This window comes from Eurosta solidaginis, chromosome 3, assembly GCF_040869045.1.
Source record: "Eurosta solidaginis isolate ZX-2024a chromosome 3, ASM4086904v1, whole genome shotgun sequence".
Lineage (NCBI taxonomy): Eukaryota > Metazoa > Arthropoda > Insecta > Diptera > Tephritidae > Eurosta > Eurosta solidaginis.
Genome location: NC_090321.1, coordinates 170,219,521 through 170,237,913, shown reverse-complemented (window position 1 = coordinate 170,237,913; position 18,393 = coordinate 170,219,521). Strand labels below are relative to the sequence as shown.

At 36.5% G+C, this 18,393-nt stretch overlaps 1 protein-coding gene and 1 long non-coding RNA gene across 13 annotated transcripts in view; one reads left to right on the top strand and one right to left on the bottom strand.

The window, feature by feature from the left end:
• pwn (pawn) overlaps positions 1-18,393 on the bottom strand; it is a 198,972-nt gene that overhangs the window by 96,050 nt on the left and 84,529 nt on the right. The window lies entirely within an intron of this gene.
• Positions 14,787-18,393, top strand: part of LOC137244619 (uncharacterized) — a 52,093-nt gene continuing 48,486 nt past the window's right edge. Inside the window, exon 1 of the long non-coding RNA XR_010951132.1 lies at positions 14,787-16,936. This is a non-coding gene — a long non-coding RNA (uncharacterized lncRNA). The remainder of the gene's footprint in view (positions 16,937-18,393) is intronic.

Below are 18,393 nucleotides of genomic sequence, written 5' to 3'. Positions count from 1 at the left end.
AAGGTTCATTAAGTTCGAAATTCGTTCTAAATTGTTATAAAAGAAGAGGTTTGTAGTGTCTCTTAGTGCGACACGGAACACTAAAGTTCACTTCGTTCAGAAGAAATGGGCTTGAAATCGATCCATTCAGTAGTTTTGTCATAAATATTACGCCAAGCATTTCTCTACGACTAGCAAGAGTTGGATGATTGATAAGGTTTAATCGATTAGTATAAGGTGGAAGATTAAATGAAGAGTCCCATTGAAAATTCCTTAAGGCAAATAGTAAAAACAGTTTTTGTATTGATTCGAGCCTGTCAGTATGGACTTAAAAACGTGGATTCCAGACTATTGAGCCATACTCTAATAACGGTCTAACCAATGTTGTCAAGAGGGTTTTCGTAGCGTAGGGGTCGCTAAACTCTTTTACCCACCTTTTCACAAATGCTAAGACACCTTTAGCTCTATTTACAGTGACACTTATATGAATGTTGAAGTTAAGTTTGCAGTTCATTGTAACTCCCAAGTAAACAAAAACATTAACACTTTCAAGGTTTTGGTTGTTAATTGTGTTAGAAGCTGGTTGTAAAGTCCTACGCGAAAAACACAAAAATTTAAATTTCTGAAGATTAGGCGGCATGCGGTTCACATTGCACCAAGCAGCTAAGCAAATTATATCCCTCTGAAGTAAAGAACGTTCTCCAATCGACGCATAAGTCTTAAAAAGTTTTACTTCATTAGCATACATGAAGATTTTAGAATATTTTATAGTTGTAGAGATATCGTTTATAAATAGCAAAAACCGAATTGTTAATTGTAAAAAGAGTTTGGCGCTGATTTATTGGATCTTATTTTCTTGCTTATATTCAATTATAATTTCATAGATATTTCTTTGGCAAAAATCTAAGCAGAATAGGTTAGTAGATACCCAAGGGACATAAAGCTTGAGTCCCACTAAAGCTCCAGTTAAGTACTTACATACTTCTGAATTATCAAGCGTTGTTCCTCAACAGTCGCTCAATTCTCAACAAAAAAGGGCATTTTTTATAATTCAAAAAGTAACACATAAACAAAAAAAAGTATAGTCCTCACTTGTATTTAAAAGTGACTAAAATGCAGGACTCAAAGCCTGCAGTATATGTATGGAAAGAAAATTTAATCTTAGTTAATTTAGCTTCGAGTCAGATCAGTAAGCATGGGCGGACACGAACTCTTGCAGGGTAGCAATATCCGGAAGTAGATGTCTAGAGGTAGGATCAAATAAGGCTCATCTATCAATGGTCGTTAAGGGTTTTGACAGTATTTTATATATTTGTGTATATGGTATCACAACGGACGTTCATGCTGTTCAAGTAATCTTCCCCTACCAGGGCAGCTACTTCCTGACCTAACCTAGCTAATGCTACCAACTATTTGTCTATTTTTGCATAGTAAAAAGCCGTTGGCTTTGGTGATGTCACTGGAGAACATTGTTATTTTTAACTTCATCTCAATTCGAATGTGGGATATATACTACGCATCTTTCAAAATTTCTCTAAGCTTGGAGAATGATTGGCGGCCACCGTGGTGTGATGGTAGCGTGCTCCGCCTACCACACCGGATGCCCTGGGTTCAAACCCCGGGCAAAGCAACATCTAAAATTTTAGAAATAAGGTTTTTCAATTAGAAGAAAATTTTTCTAAGCGGGGTCGCCCCTCGGCAGCGTTTGGCAAGCGCTCCGGGTGTATTTCTGCCACGAAAAGCTCTCAGTGAAAACTCATCTGTCTTGCAGATGCCGTTCGGAGTCGGCATAAAATCATGTAGGTCCCGTCCGGCCAATTTGTAGGGAAAATCAAGATGAGCACGACGCAAATTGGAAGAGAAGCTCGGCCTTAAATCTCTTCGGAGGTTATCGCGCCTTACATTTATTTTATTTTTTTGGAGAATGATAGGAGAAAGAAAATGGATATCACCTTGAAAACTATATGGCAATAAACAAAAGTGTCATATTCAAGTAAAATTTTAGGATTTGAGTGAAGCAGATGATAGAACTATTGAACATTCCCGTCGATGGCATTTTGCTACCGACTTATTCGACTGACGTTCGATAGTAATCTTACCTTCCCTGACATGTAACTGCAATTGCTTATGAAACAACGGAGCCAAAATAAAATTCACAAGAGTCTTGCAGAACTTGGTGCAAAGGCAAAGAAACGCTGCGCATAACTAAAAAACCAAATGGTCAGATTCTCATGTTGAACGCGTTTCCGGCATTGTCACCTAACTTTAAATACACTGGGGATGGCTACAAGTCTGCCAAAATACCGTACTGAAATGTTTAGTGATGTCTTCTTATGAGACCTGAACATAATTTGCACAATGAACTTTCTAGTTTCAATAATCTGCCTTTCTTTCTTCTTCTTCTTCTCCCTTAACTATCTCTTCACCTTTTCTCATATTTCTATACAGAACTCTTTCGTCTCCTCTTGCTTTTGCTCTTCGTACTACACTTCAGCTTTCTGCTCCACCTTTTCTTCTTTACGTATGTTTTCTCCTCATAATGTAAAATATGTTTGCCTAATTCTTCTTCTTTCTTTTCATACATCTATTCACAGCATTTTCACTTTGATTATGATTCACGTGATATGTGGCAATATGCAACGCCCATGTTTCGAAGTTGCTCTCTTAAATTTTATAAGCCTGAAACAGCATGCAGAACAAGAATATCGTTTCGGAGTTTCTTTCTCTATTTATAAATAGCATATGCGTTGGGGATTTTACGAACCTCGATTTCGATTCGGGAACGCTGAATCTTCCGATTTATCTATGCCTCGGATTCCTACTTAAACTTCGACTGAAGTGTTTTATATTAACGTGCGGCTGTAAATGTCAAAACAAGCCAAACCAACAACAAAACACCCCATCGGATTAAGGGGTTTAATATATTTTCGGCAGTAAAAAGTGTTAGTAACGGATTGTGCCTCATTTAATCCGACAAATGACTACCCGAACCTACAACACTTCATAATCCTTCGGATATGTTTCTTTGCGGGTAATACAACAACAATATATTCACGCAAATACTACCCTTTTCCATTAATTGCATATATATGGGGTATTCCATCCCATTTCGGACAATTTTGAACCCGACTCCTTTAGAATTGGCTGAAAGTTTTTCTTCTTTTTCTAGCTTACGAAAGACATTTTTCAGAATTTTTTCAAATTTTTTCATCCAACTCAAAAAAAGTTATGAATTTTTGAAAAAGCACCGTTTTTGTTTCCAAAATGCTATAACTTATTCAAAAATTGACCGTTTGGGATCTTTTTTTTTTTTTAATTTGTTTTTAAATGTACTTTTCGGAAAAAATACAAAAAAATGTTTAAAGTTTTTTTTTTCAATTAAATAAAAAAAAAAAAAAAATTCTCGCCCCACTCCGGGATTAGTGGGGATGATTGCAGAATTGATTGAAGTTTTTTATGAGAAAAAAAAAAATGGCGAAATTCGAAAAATCTCGAAAAACTGAAAAATTAAAAAAAAAACTTTAAAAATTTTTTTGTATTTTTCTCGAAAAGTACATTTAAACAAAAATTAAAAAAAAAGATCCCAAACGGTCAATTTTTGAAAAAGTTATGGCATTTTGAAAAAAAAACACCGTTTTTTTTAAATTCATAACATTTTTTGAGTTGGATGAAAAAATTTGAAAAAATTCTGGAAAACGTCTTTCGTATAAATTCTCTAAAAACATGCATTAAAAAGTTTGTTGCCTAAGTCTTTTGTTACACAACTATTACATTTGTCTGTCAGTCGTATGTACATATCTATATATGCAAATGAGGTAGTACTTAGGAAGACATTTTTTAGCGCTGAAACATACCTCATTATAGTTAATTTGTTAATAACACAACAACAACATCAAACAAAATAGGAACAGAGTCATATGCAAACACTCGCACCTTCGCTTGTACGCTTGACGTGGTATTTTTATTGGCTTCATAGCAAAGCATCAAGTTTCTGAGAAAGCGGAGAGCCTAGCCTCATCCAAGCCTTATTTGAACATGTCCAATACACAAATGCATACATACATTTAATGCCTAACTGAGTGTGGGTAGAAATATGTTAATGATATTTTCAAATATGCAAAAGAGTTCTCAGTTATGAAGAACTGAATTAGCTTTAGGCCTGGCTTTCAATTGAGAATTGTGGATGCAGGTTTGCTTTTAAGATACGCTGCAGTGAATACAAGTTGCTTCTCGACAGGGAATAAAAAACGGGCTTGCAACAAATTAAATTACACAAATTTTCAATGCAAGAAATTGGCAGTTCAACAACACCAACAATGGCCAGCCAACATGCACATTATACTGGGTCGATTTATTAACCTACATATATCGCGCCATCAGGAAAAAAAGTTCCACTACGCATACCCAAAAAAATAATCTTCGAGCCTGCGAAATTTCATCGATTTTTTCGATTTTTTATGCATTTTTTTCATTTTCAAGGCTCCAAATCATTTTTTATGTATTTTTTTCGTGTCAATTGACAAATGCAAAATTGAGGGGATGTGTGGAATAATGGTATAAGTCGAGTTACACCATTTCTCCATAAATCAACTAAATAAAAAGAGCACGATTACATACACATACCATATTAATCTTAGAAAATAATAGTGATATTTAAACAAAGATATTAGCTTCATTTATGGAAAAACGGCATAAATCTCTAATAAAATTTTGCAGTAGTGAAGCATCGAAATGGTATGAAAATATATTCAATGTCGTAGACCAGAAAGAACTGAAAAATAAAAGCATTGAAGTGGTTTCAAAAACGACTAAGCAGACAGAGAAATTCATTGTTAAAAATAGAAAAAAGGTTAAAAATGATAAAAGTAGTAAAAAAAAAGATTGCTAAGAATAACAAAAGGAAATAACAAATAGTTATAAGCATTTATAAATAATATAATATGATGTATTTAACAATGGTTATTAATGTATCTACTATTTTGTTTAATAAAATATCTCAATAAATATATTTGATATTCGATCTATGGAATAACGGTATAACTCAAAATCACTTTTCTCAAAAGGTTGATTTTTGAGTTATACCGTTATTCCACACATCCCCTCAATTGGTAAATGCAGTTTTTTGAAAACTCGATAATTATTTATTTGGGTATGCGTGTTGAAATTTTTTTTTCTGCGCCCAAATCCTATCAAAAAATCGATGGCGCGATATAGGTTAACTTTCGTCCATACAAATCGACCCAACCCAATACTCGTATACATATTTTGTTGATTTGCCAACTAATACTTTAAACATACTTTTTTGTATACTTTGTATATTTCTAAGACCTTTTATCATGCTTCTTATTTGCTTTGTAGGTGTTAAATGCATGGGGGTTGTAGTGCTGAGTTATTGAGCTGATGTCGATATTGCACTTGTATATGCTGCCGTACCACAAGTGCATTCAAATGAACAATGGGCGCATTTCGAACAAACAACTATTGCTCAACTGTTAAGTGATCATATTTCGAACGTACCCTACAGTATTTTCGGTGCTCGGTTGGACTTTACTGATCAACAATTTGTTTGCGCTACATCCACTGTTGTTGTTGTAGCAGAGTTTCGCCCCATCCAACAGATGGGACTACTCAAAAATTGTCATCAATAACCTCTAACAAGGGTCCAAGGAAACTTTTAGTTTCAACAGGGGTGGACCAGAGTGAGGGGGATTCTAACATCGGGTGGTTCCACATTGTAATTAAAGAGATGATTGGTGTCATGCGGGGATACGTTGCAAACAGGACTTACAGTATTTCCGTAGGGGTTGATTCTGATACAGCATCCAGATGGAAGTAGAGCCAGAGTGACGGCCGTTTACCTAAGTATAATGCTTTCCTTTTCTGCGAGTTCAGGGTATTTATCTTTAAGGACGTGGCTTGCCGGGCAAGGTCCGACGCCTTTTTGTGGATATCACTGAGGAAGATCTGTTTGTGTTGTTCTTCTAAATACGGCTGTATTCTCAGGTGCCATATTTCCTCATAATGCTTGCAGCAAAATGATCTTCAGTATTTTTTGAATAGCCTTCTTCTTTAGTGTTTATGAAAGTACTTCTTTCAGTGTTGATGAATTCGGCTAATCGCTCGAATAAAAGGAGTATGGTCGGTGGCTAATATTACCAACTACTGCAAATTGGCGCAACTAACGATTTCTGCGCTCACAATGGGGATGGTTTGCGAACTATGCCAGCTTCCCACCATACCGTTTTCCCGTTTATCGTGCAGAACGCCATTTCTTCTATTTGGTCAGCCAGCAGCCAACCCCTGCGTTTTTTTTCGTAAAAACTTGTATTTCATACATAATTAATCTGATCTGATATCACTACTATAACTTAGTAATGGAATTTACGAACAACCGTCTTTTTTACGTTGAAATGGCTTCTGAAATGTAATCAAGGGCGGACTGAAATACAATTTAAAATTTTCTGTTCAGTTTGACGCAGATAAATTTGAAGTCGTTGGTCGCTTCAAAGCAAAGAATGCGCCAAGGCGTACATCAGTACATCAGTCTACAGTTTTCGTTCTCAATACTCTTGCAAATTTTAAGAAACTCTCGATGATTCCACTAATAAATAAACGGTAATGTTCTCTATATAAAATTATCTTCATTAACATCACTACTATGGTGGTAGATCTTCACAATTTAATGTTTTAGCGTACTTCACTTATAGCGTGTTAAAATCAAACTGATTGAATCTTTTTTGGGTTGTGCGGGTGTAGAATTTTTGGGATCCGCCTTCTCGATTATTTGCTTATTATCTCTCATAAGTCTTATGTTCACTGCTGTCTTCTATGTATGTATGTGTGTATAGGTGTGAGTAATTCGCGCTCTTTATTGCTGCGTACATACATATTTAGTTGTTTTCTATTTCTTGCCTTGCTATTGTTGTTGACCAGCATTTATTACTAGTGGCATAGTGATATATGGAAACAGCTAAAATTCGCAACAATACGAACGATATCGGGCAGTGAAGACAAGTAATTTTTATTTCCTTTAGGTTCACTTGCAGAACGGCAAAATTATTTTTTTAGCTCAGGTTTATTTGACGAAATGTTTCAAAAAAATATGTGTTTAACCCCTAATGTCAGGTTAACTCTGAGCTAAAATGTTAACTTGTCTTTCTGCAAGTGGGCCTTAACAACCATTAATTACCATTTACTCGTAGCCACCACAAAACATCTATCACGTTCCCGACGGATCTTCAGCTGGGGATGCTTTGGTTCGCATAAAAATTACACAAGAAATTATTGCAAACCTTTCCTAATACCGAAAATTGAAATTTATGACCTTATAAATACCTAAGGCATTATCTTTGAAAGGTATACACGTCCTTTTAACGAAGTGTGAGGCTAAGTTGAATTGGCCAACCAGACCTCACATAGACTGATTTTGTCCATGGTGTTACCAGAAGTTCACTCGACGACCAAACTGAAGAACTCCCTAAAAAACCAAGGCCTACGTTATAAATTAAATCGATGCTCTTGAAAAATACTAGAAGCTTCCTAGGGCCTAACCTACTTGCTGGCTCTATATCTAATAGCTGTATTACTTCTCAATAGTTTCCTCTTGCAAGCCGCATTTTCTACATCCGCTTTTACTGAAAAGGCCTCATTTAAAAGCATCTAATACGCGAAGGCAGTGTCCAGTCAAAATACCCATCATAAGCTCACGGTCAATTTTTTAATTATAACAGAACATTTTTTTTGTCTAAGTGTATAACCCGCACATGATCTTCGACACATTGCATCCCTGCGCTTAGCTCTACGCCTTTTCTGTGTGACCGATCATGTGCAAGTCTCGCCTTCTCATAGTCACGCCTAATCTGACTGGGACGTATGCGGTACATGCTTCGAAGGAAGCGCCCTTTCAAGCTATTTTTCCATATATTCCCATATGATCAGGGGCCCAATGTAGATGTTTAATTTACCCTATTCCGATTCTTTCTTACTTACACTTTAACATACTTTTTAGATATTGCGCTACATTTATCAGGCAACTCGACCCTACATCCTTGGTTTTGAAAAATTGGTGTACAAGTGTATCGCCTCGTCCGCAATTTCTACTTTTCTACCTACATCTACAAGCTTTTAACTGTACTGAAGCTCTAAGATCCCCATCGAAGCGAAGATAGATAAGGCAGTCTGTATACCCAGTATTAGATGACCTTATGCCACTATTGTTTCTCATTGCATTTGTAAGCGCTACGTTTTTCATAATCAGATCCACGGGTGGGATGTGCAAAGCTTGGACTCTATAATATAGGATAGGCTTCAGAGTCCCCGTCAGCAAAGTGCTTACAGTTATATGGAGAAACGCGTTCAGTTTACGCGATTGCAAAGATTCCTAAATTTTGGGCTGTCCGATCACTGCAGGTGGAGGTTGCCGCTATAAAGTATGCGTAAGATATCCGCCGCTATAACATGAGGCAAGGGTAGTAAGAGATTGCTTAATCTACTTTTAAATACTTTTAAATAAAAAATATCTGGTTGTCATGGCTTAAGTGTATTCCTCGCAACTTTCAAACTGATCTCTTAGTCTGAGCAATCACCGGCAAATTGAACGGGCCTGCCAGTAGAGACTTAGCAATACCGCTGGGTACTATTCTCTCTTTTTGCACAAGTCGGTTTTGAGCTAGCTTAGCAAGCGCTGAGCTGTCTCTTGCCGTGTGTCGAGGTCTTTCTGGCCAGCTACGCTTCCAGAAACTATAAGGGTTTGCTAACTTTTTCTATCTATGATTATTGGAGTCTAGGGAGGGCAATGTCTAACGGGGTCCCCTGCGATGTGCCTGAATAATTTAGTCAACTCCAGTTATGTTAACTGCTTAGTGGGTGAGAAGAGGTAGAAACATCCAGCACAATGTGCTTAGCTGCTCAGCTTTTGCGAGCACGATACTTATATGTCTTTGTTGGGAAGTGTCCTGCTCTCCGGAGAAAATATCCAAGTTCGGTATATGCTTTATTCGTAACTTAATCATGGCAAGGCAGCAGTTCACCAAAAACCTAACCGGTTTTAAGGAAACTTATCTAACTAACTAAAAAATGAAAAAGTAGTCCTCTTTATTTCTTTCCTTCTATTTTATATTATTCCTTCAATTCAATGTCGGACTTTTCCGTTTTGCCACACTCTTCGGCTAAACGTAGTGAAATATGCTCAAAAAAGGCCAATTCAATTTAATTTGCGCCATTGTTATGTCAAATCGCATTATTACACTACATTCGATGTTATCTTCCCAACGATAGGTAATTCGATATATTGCTACGACAGGCTAAACCGATCAGGTACACAGGCTGCATGCCAATGTTAACAACAACAACGATTTGAAAATATGCTTGGATATTTATAATAAGAAACACCACGATTGCATCAGCTTGCTATTTTACTAATACCAACAACTAAAACTAATACTGATACTTAAAATATATATATATGTATGTATATGGCAGTAGTAATCCTTTGTTTGCTACCAATATTTATTTTCACATTGCAAGTGAAGCGAATGACCTTAATCAAGGTCTTTTCTAATATGAAATTCTACTCCGTTGAAGCATTTCATTTGCTGATGTTGCCTCAGCCATCGCTACTTGTGTTGTTTCAAGTGCTTCTGTTGCTGCTTCTACCAACAAATACATATCGCTTTTATCTTAGTGTTGCGGCAAAAGCAAGTAATTTAGAGTCAAATAGCAGCCAGCATTGTATATCGCAACGGACATCATGGCGCATAACTAAGTTAACATTACACTTGAACACCAAAGCCTGTTGCAACGAGCATAAATTCTGTGTCTTCTGCTCAGTTTGTAGCTACTTAAGTCCAATAGTTGCAGCTACCCTTTCCGCACTGAAATACGCTGCATATTGAGGCGCAATTTATTAGGCGGCTAGCACGCATTATATGTACATGGCGCAGTGTTTTGTTTGTATGAATTTTATCAGTGCCAAGAGAAGCAAACAACCACACAAAATCTGGTTTTCAACTGCAAATATTAACTTTTTTTCCGAAATAGTAAACATTTTCTTATTTCAGTTTGCTATCCACGTTAAATTAAAAATGTACAACATTTTTTTGTTTACTGCTTTCAGTTTTATTTTTTTCCTTTTCTTTTGATTTATCTATTTTTTTTTTTTCACATAGTTACTGTTGTAATTTCTAGTATTGTGCGGCAATTCAAGCATGCAACACGAATTTCAAATAACTTTGTCGAGTAGCGCGCAAAGAAAGCAAGTTCGTTGTTTGAGTCTTTCGTTTGTAAAATCTTAATTTCTGTTTAATTGTCTTCGAGTTTTTTGCCATGTTGACTTAACGACTTTATTGGTAGATCTACCAACTTTTTAGCCCATTTTCATTTTCTACCACTTCTACCACCAAAGCCCAAAAATCTACCAACATTTCAATATACGTATTCATTGCTATTTCAAACGAAGATTACATTTATTTCGGTTTTTATTTTGAAAAGTTTGTGCACGAATTCAAACAAGAAATAATTATGAAATAAATGTGGTAAATAAGCACGCAAATATTTTCCTGCGCTATTTTCATCAGTTTTTTGTAAATAATTATAAACGAAAACAAAAAAAGGTTTAAGTAAATACCAAAGTCGGTTATTTTGTGGCAGTATTCTTGTTACATTGGAAAAATATTGTTTTAATTAGACGTTTCGGTAAATTTTCGTCAGTATTTCAAGCTCGAAATACAGCAAGCAAGTATCATATATGCATAAGCTATGTATACACAAATTTAAATGTTTTTTTTTTATTTACATGTTTTTTAAGTGTTATTTCCGTGACATGTGCTTTATTTGTTTTACAATAAAACATGCATTGTTTTGTGCAAATATAAACTGTAGCTATTTTTTTCTTGGAAAAAAAATCTACCAACCTCTACCACTATTTTACATTTTCGTCTACCAACATCCTCTTTTTAAAAGTCCGTGCATTGGGTCTCACCAAAGATTTATACTGTTAATTTTAGTAGTTTTTTTTTGAAATATTTTCAGGAAAAAAAGAAAATATTTTAATATTTCTTCCCCGGGCTTAATTTTGATACGAGAAATGTTAGCTTGGAAAATTCTAATAACATTGTTGTAGTTATTAATATATTGAGGGGACCAGTACAAAAAAGAGATGGAGGAGAGAAGGAGGAGTTAAAGTAAGTGATGTGAGATAAAAAGTTGGAGGGGTTGAAGATAGATTGAAAAGAAAGTGAAGAAAAAGTAGGAGGAAGATTGATGTTAAGGGAAGTGGCGGAAGAGAAAAGAAGTGAGCGATTTGTCTCCAAGGAGATTAAGATCGAGCTTCGCTTCTAATTTGCGTAGTGCTCCTTTTTAATGTCTTCATATCATAAATTCAACTATTTCTTATTAATTATATCTTAATTAAAATAAGTTAACTATATCCACCGTGGTGTGATGGTAGCGTGCTCCTCCTATCACACTGTATGCCCTGGGTTCGCAACCCGGGCAAAGCAACATCAAAATTTTAGAAATAAGGTTTTTCAATTAGAAGACAATTTTTCTAAGCGGGGTCGCCCCTCGGCAGTGTTTGGCAAGCGCTCCGGGTGTATTTCTGTCATGAAAAGCTCTCAGTGAAAACTCATCTGCCTTGCAGATGCCGTTGGAAGTCGGCATAAAACATGTAGGTCCCGTCCGAAATCAAGAGGAGCACGACGCAAATTGGAAGAGAAGCTCGGCCTTAGATCTCTTCGGAGGTTATCGCGCCTTACATTTTTAACAATATCTCATATTCTAATTAATTATTCCACAGTTTATTTGGTTCAGTGAGTAGGAAAAAATTTTACACTTTTGTACTAAGTTTATAATTTCATTAAAACATATATCCCTTTCCCGCGCGATTTCTTATTTAAGTGCCATCAAAATCAAAAATAGAAGAATTGGTGGATTTTTTCATATGTGGCGTTATTCTTGTTTTTCTGCGCTGGGATTTTCGCTTCTACTTGAAAGTTGAATACTTCTTCTGCAGAAATAAATTATCAATACCTAAAAGAGCTTTCCTATAATCAAGGCGAATTCAGTACCAGCTGTTGTTATCCCAGAAGCTGATTGCTTCTTCTAGATTATTTTCATACAGCGCCTTGTACTTTAATATGCCAGCTAATTGAAATCAATTAAAATTTTCTTTTGACTTGACATTATACTGCACGACGAATTGGTTGAATTCGCTTTGCCACCACCTGGTATGGATTCGCCTTGCCTATAATTCACTTTTTGCAAGACTCTGAAAATAACATCACTTTTAGTTCACTACAAAAAGTCAGCTACCAAATGGTTAAAAAGTAGTACAAGGTTGCCATGACAACCGCTGTAACTCTGAACTTAATAAAATCAAATCGAAATACTTTTAAGTACTAAAGTGTTTTTTTTTTTTACTAAAAACTTTAAAATTTTAGGAAATTTTCGGATTTCAAATAATAATTTCGAGTGTGTCCAACAGTTTTGTAAGAACGGGCTTACTTATTTGAAGACTGATATAAGTTGACTAATAGCTAGTTGAAAACAATACAAATATGACCAACTCTACATATTTTTCGGTCGAATCCATACAAAATTAGTTAGCTTTTTTTGAGAAAAAAACGTAAACAGATAAAAGCCAGGTTTATTTTACATTTATATACATCAACATTTGTAGCTAAAAAACGCTCAGGGAGAATTACGTATGGTAGTAGTGTATGGAGAGATAGTTTAATCACAAAATTTTTAGGTCATAGTGTATAAAGCATACCAATATTGAAAGTGGAGAATAATGGAGATACATACTGTAGCGAATATTAACATCACTATGATGTTAATAAATAATCACAACACCAAAAAAATAAAGCAAGCCACACTTGTATACATGAACAAATCAATAATCATTTACACACATACATACAAGCCATCGAAGAGATATCTCATACACACACATGTGGTCATCAGCGAAAGTAGTTACTCCCACATACACACGCATATGGCTATGGGAGAGGCATGGACTACAGATATACATGTATATATATGGTAACCAAGCATGAGATAAAATTGTTCTCGAACACATTTTCACGAAATTACTAGACCTTAGGAGAAATAGGTGAACGAGAAAACCGAGAGTATAAAAGCAGCGCAAGCTGAGGAATCAGTAATCAGTTTTGATTTAAACACGCTATTGCTTGTGCAGTATAATTGTGAAGTACTACTCCCAAAGTAGTCTAAATAAAGCTCAGTTTGCAATACTGAATTTTGGAGTGATTTATTCAACAGTTTAGCGATTCGAACGTTAGCAGAAGGTGCATAAATATCAGAAATCCTCAGAATTCGTTACAGTACTTTTACTACTAAGCGTGCTTTCCACGCAGAATATATTAACTTTGGTAACATAATCGGTGATCGTAACGGGCAAACGTAGAATTCCATACATAAAAATGTGCAGGATGAAAAAAGAAGTTATTTAGCTATGTCCGTCCGTCCATCTGTCTGTCCTTCTGTCTGGGCACACGATAACTTGAGTAAATATTGCGATATTTTATTGAAATTTGGCATATAATTTCCTTAGCACTCATCTCCCATTGCTATTTAAAATGAGCGAAATCGGATGATAACCACTCCCACTTTTTACATATACAAAAATGTTGGAATACACCAAAAACCTGATTATTTAGAAAATAGGTCAGCTAGAATGTTGAAATATGATATGTGGATTGATATTGAGACTCTTGATCTCTTGAACTCTTTAAGCATTTTTTGAAAATGGGAGTGGCGCCGCCCATTTGTGATAAAATCAATTTTATAAATATTGTTAATCATAAGTCAATGGCCGTTAAAATCTATCATAACGAAATTCGGCAGAGAGGTGCCTTTACTATAACATATCAATGGTGTTTCATTTCCCAAGTGGAATTATAACAAGAAAATGGAAAAAATTTTAATTTTCCAAAATGGACGGAGCACCGCCCCTTTTCTGACTAAAAAATGTTCTATGTTTCGGGAGCCATATGTAACTCGAAGAAAAATTAACGTAACTCAGGAATATACTCTTTATAGCAGGAAATATTTCTATTAAAAATGGACGGGGTCGGTTAAGGGCCACGCCCACTTTTATTTAAAATATGTTTAAATGGGTCGTAGACTTTAATTATAAGCTCTACCTTTATCTTATCTGAACTTAGACACCCTTACTTGTTAGTATTAATTTTGTGCGCTACAATTTCATAAGTGCGGATAAAGTAATACACTTAGAGGTCCATATAAAGATCATATAACATATGCACTTTATACATGTAAAAAAAACATAGCCAATTGTACACCCTGGTTGATTGAAAAGCAGGTTCTAGTTAGCTTATACTAAGCTACTTTTCTCCTATGTAATTTCAACGAAAGTTCTGAATTCAATGTTAGCAATTTTCATAAGAGGATAGATTTTAAAACTTAATTTTTGTTTTTTATACCTTTCAGGATTTCTATCTATAAGAAGTTAAAGATAGCCCAGCCTTCACCGCATATTTGTTTATAAATAAGATCCAACCCAGTGGCGGATCCAGAAAACCCCTCGAGGATCCGCCCTGATAGATTTATAAGAAATTAGTTAGCCTTTCTGTTTTTAGATACCACTTTCAAATTAATTACCAAATATGTTTTTCTTTGTTTCTATTTCTTTTATACAGTTGATGCATCTGAACAGTTTAACTACCTGTCATTTAATTGAGCTCTTATGGGTGTGAAAATGTTTCCAACATACAAATTAATTATTTTCACTATTGCTTTCAGTAAACTATAAATTGTTACAAAATTTGCTTTTTGTGAACTGCTTTCATTGCGAAAATAATGTTGAATTGCTATAAGAATTCGAAAAGTGGAGATATCATTCTAAGTTTTAAATTAAGCCTCAGCATTAAAAGCTCCTTTCATCTATGTGATTTTGTAAAGGGCATCGTGGAGGGCTGCGTCGTGTGTACATGCAAGCGGGGAAAGATTCTAGCCGTCATTCACAAGAGAATGGGCAGAGCGATTCTTTTGCAGGCGGTTCAATGTGAGAAGGCGATAACCTGGCTATATCAAACTGACAAGGGCTAGCGGGAGGATTTCATCGGCAGCGTCTAATCACCACACGGTGCGGCTGCAAGCGGGCGTCGGTCTTAGATCGAACGGCTCGCTATATAAACGTGCAAGTGATACGTTCATCCCCACTGAGCGGGGGACTTGGGGGACCCGCCACGCAACCACACACCAATGAAAAAAAAAATTACTGATTCCGACCCCTGAAAACGTTTAAAGAACTATGATTTAAGGGCATGCACCTGGAACATCCGTTCCCTTTTTGGGATTGATACAGGCGCCCGCAGGTTGATGTCCTCGTGAAAGCAATAGGCGACATCACCACTATACATGAAATGCGATGGATGAAGCAACGAAAAAATAAATTGTGACATCTACTGGAGCGGCGGTGCAAATAAGTCAGCACAGTTTGGTGTCGAATTCATGGTGGTAGAGAGACTTTGTAACCAAGTGCTGACGTTCACGCCTGTGGACGAACGTCTCGCCGCTATCCGAATAAAAGCGAAATTTTTAAATATATTATTCATCTGCTCCTATGCAACCACAGAGGATAAAGACGATGAGGTGAAAGACGCTTTCTATGAGCGCTTAGAACGCACACACGAGCGCTGTCCCCGCCATGATATAAAAATCATACTTGGCGAAGGTAATTTTGGCCCCACGGTCGGAAAGTTCAGCCTGCACAATGAACCCTCTCCTAGTGAACTTTTGCTGATCGATATCGCCGTCGCTCAGAACTTGATCATATCCAGTACGAGATACGTGCATAAAAAAATACATCAAGCTCATGTAGCTGTCCCCGGTCGATAAATGCAATCCGATCCAGCACACTGTGAAAGACGGACAGCACATAACATCGACACGGATCACTATCTTATCACAGCTAAAATACACGCCCGCCTCTGTGCTGCTAAAGCCGAGGAAGAAAAAGCGCACCGAGACCTTGACGTCGAAAGGTTGTAATCACAACAGACTGCTAATTATATCGCAATTGACTCTTACACCTGATCTATGAGAGCACAAGTCTACCCGACTGAATGCAGAAGAAGTGGGAGCATATCTCTAAAGCACTTTGTGCCATTGCCGAGGAAAAATTTGGACCACGGAAAAACAACGGGTATGATGAAAAATGCAATCCATTGCCACCGACCAAATAATCGGCGACCTTATTTACAACATGCACACGGCAAATATCGACCATGTCGGTGGCATTACGCTACCGACTGCCGTTGCGTCGCCGATATGGTCGCCAAGCCTAAAGGTTACTAACTGGAAGAAATACAGGCCTGCCAAAACACTGCCCTCGAAACCGCTACGGGCTGTTGAATACCCAGAAACCTGGGCATCCCAACAGACATCTGATTGATGAGGCCACACCTCCAAAGAAATTAAGGACTCGCAGAAGAGGAACGCACTCTCCCTATGGAAACGCGCGTCACTCTAGCCCAACTTCGATCTGGGTACTCTAACAGGTTAAACTCTTACTTATCCAGAATCAAAATCAATACAAAATGTATGTCCTGCTTGCAATGTGGCCCCACATGACACCAACCATCTCTTCAATTTGTGATCGGTCGCGCCTATTGGATGGGGCGAAGCACTGCTACAAAAACAGCAACTGAAAAAAATGACGCTGTCTAGAGGGCTACATCAAAAGCGAGGGAAGAAAATACACATTTACATGAGGAATAAATCATTGCCAGAAATATGTTAGTGCGAGGAACCTGTCTATGGAAGCAGAGGAAAAGAACGGTCCACACTCCACTGGAAGAACCAGGTGGAAAACGATTTAAATTCCGTTGATGTTATCAATTGCGGCCAGCTAGCAGAACGAAGAAGCGACTAAGGCGCCTTCTTGGACGGCCGTAACCGTTATAACAATTAAGTAAGTAAGTAATATGAATTAATTCTTAGATCTATCGGGTAGATGTACGTATGAATGCATGCTCATGCAAATTTCCTGGTATATAATTTATGCTTTTAAATTTTATAAACTTTTCGTATAATTTTAAATTTTTTTGGTGGTTCTAATATGTCCATATGACAAATATATAAACAAAACTATAAACGTAACAAAACTTTATCTATAACTTTAATGAAACCATTCAGCATAAACAAATTTCATTGCCTTACTGGAGAGTATAGCCGCGATTGTGATTGATGAAAAGTGGAGAGCGTGTTTTCGAAAAACTTTCCCTTTTGTGCATTTCGTAGCACTTTAACACCGCACGCACTATTAAACTTCAGCATTCCATATTCATTTGAGTGTGTGCGTAAACATACATACATGTTAGGGCGGGTCGATTTAAAAATCGCTCATTGGTCTGTGAAAATCGTATTCTAGGGATCAAAAGAAGACACTTTTCCGAAGGAACCATACCTCTAAAACGAATTCTGATGTACCTCCCCCCCCCCCCCCCCCCCTTTGGGTCGAACTTTAGGGTAGGGGCAATTTCAATTCTACCTGCTGTGTCTTGTGGTGGCTTAAAAAAAACAACACAAGCAATTTTACGATCGTTTTTTAAAAGGGTCGAATAAAAAAACCACACAACTATGTTTACGACATGCAAATGCATCACAGTGATGCCTTGGTTTTAAAAAGGGGTTGTAAAAACGCTAATTTCTAATAATTTTTTTTAATTTCTTTCCTACTACTAAGTTAAATTCATTTTTTCATTTACATATGTTCTGACTAAATAAATTTCTAAAGAGAAAAATAAACTCCAAAAAGAAAAACATAGGCATTTCAAAGTGGGGTTTTTCAAAATTTGCCCCTACGACCCAAAGGGGGGACATCAGAATTCGTTTTAGAGGCATGGTTCCTTTGGCAAAGTTTCTTATTTTGATCCCTCGAATATGATTTTCACAGAGCAATGGCCGATTATTTTGCCTCCCCACAAATCGACCCGGCCTAATACATATTCACGAAAAAAGCAAAAATAAGCAACCTGCTTGGACAACATTTACCTAAAATATAAAAGCAAAAATGCACCATTCCCAAGGGCTGCTCTAAAACACAGTAAATCTTGAATGAAATTCGGTTCAAGTTCATTATTTATTGCACGCAATGGCATTCTATTATTTTCTTCTGTATGTATGTATTTTCTTGCATACGCAGTATAAGACTGATCAGAAATAAAATAATTAAAAAAACTTGTTTAAGTTAAACTGTTTTATTGAAAACAATACTTACATGAAGTAATAATAATACTAAAAGCTAGAAAATAATTAGGTTGGTCGTAGGTACTAGTCATCACATCAATCTAGCGCGTTGATTAGACAATTAAATAAAGGCATTGGACGCGTGAAATTTCTAAAAATGTGAGTCGTAGCATAATCTTA